Genomic DNA, 1568 nt, shown 5'->3' on the forward strand with positions numbered 1-1568 from the left:
GGGGAGAACTGACTCTGCATATTTTACTCTAACCCAGTTATTAGTTTGGACATTACAATCTTCTTCGAGGCGAATATAATAAAGCGTATACTCATTAAACCGCAGTCTGGATACTCTCATAACAGTATCCGTCAGAAAACTCGATAAACAAGAGAGGTACAGCTTAGAAATTTAAAACGAGTTAAGAGAGAAGCACGCGATCCGCCGATCTCTTATATCAAACTACAAAGTAGAGCATCCCGCAGTCAGACAGTAGAGTTGTTTGATAGCGAAGCTTGCGAAATAAGCAACTTTCAAAGAACTTGCTACTGCAATGCTTGGCGCTTGATGGATATGCTTTTATACTTTATTCTCTCTCTCTCTCTCTCTCTCTCTCTCTCTTTCTGTCTCTTCATTATATGCGGCTTATCCTTTCAGTCTTTCTGCATTCGTATTAAGTCTAATCTCCGATTATATAGGGATTAATGTCAGTATCGATTAATAAGCATACCGGCAAAGAGACGTATTAAGACAGTAAAAATCATGGCGCGGTCCCCTTTCTGCGGATTACGTTGACACTTCGCGCGTTTTCAGTATGACAATATCAATAAATTTATTAAGATTCCACAGCGTGACTTGGCGACGTACGTGTTTCCAGTCACGTATCAGTCGTCTAATAATCGGCCGATCGGGCTACGAGCCGTGCGCAACGTGTTTTGCATACAATCGCACGACTTGACGCAGCGTTTCGCGCGTTTTCGACGCTGTCCTCTTAGACGTTGCGCGTTTGTATCACTGGATCGACCTCCTGAAACCGGTGACATTTATCACGTTAACTCCACGCACGATGCAACGACTGAAATTACGAATCCATTACGAAGCCTCTACGGAAATGTTTGAATTATTTGTATATTGCGTAATAAACGTTCGAAAATTGCACGTTTTCAAATAAAAGTAACATATGATTATCATAAAATCTTTTAGTGAAAAGTTTTCCATTTTATTTGCGCGTGACAACCATAAATTTTAGAAAGATTAATGAAAATGTAAATTAATATACTGCAAATGAATAGGCCTCTTTGATATAAGTAAAAAATGTATAAAAAATAAAACGAGACACGCTTTCGTTCAAAGGTCCGTCGATAGACGTTACATAGATGGCTATCGGAATTATGGCGAGTCCCAAATTGAGCGTTATACACGCATTATAATAAATATCGATCGGGGTATACCTTTTTCAGGATCGGGCCGACGAATCATCCGCGTTAGTGGGTTGCGTCCTGGCGAAGTTCACGTTCGGAAGACCGTTACGCGAAGAAACAGCTATAAATCTGCTGGACACTGATTGCGTCCATAAATCGATCGACTTATTAAATCAATTAAATCGATTTATTAATTTTGACGCAGAAATCGCGCGGGACCGGTCGCCATCGCTCGCCAGGGTGATTGATTTATCGGCCTTAATCAATTTCCACGCCGAAAGTTTCGCATGAATAAGTAATTCCTCTTCCTGCGTGGTCCTCGGCTATTAGCAGATCGTCCGAATACCGGGTATTATCCGGACGACTTTCGGCGTCGTGACGCGGCGG

The 1568-nt window shown here is 41.6% G+C and overlaps 1 protein-coding gene across 1 annotated transcript in view; it reads left to right on the forward strand.

The window, feature by feature from the left end:
• LOC105449296 (gamma-aminobutyric acid receptor subunit alpha-1) overlaps positions 1 to 1568 on the forward strand; it is a 116843-nt gene that overhangs the window by 1788 nt on the left and 113487 nt on the right. The gene's annotated exons all lie outside the window — the stretch shown is intronic.

This window comes from Wasmannia auropunctata, unplaced genomic scaffold (assembly GCF_000956235.1).
Source record: "Wasmannia auropunctata unplaced genomic scaffold, wasmannia.A_1.0 LD336076.1, whole genome shotgun sequence".
Taxonomy (NCBI): Eukaryota; Metazoa; Arthropoda; class Insecta; order Hymenoptera; family Formicidae; genus Wasmannia; species Wasmannia auropunctata.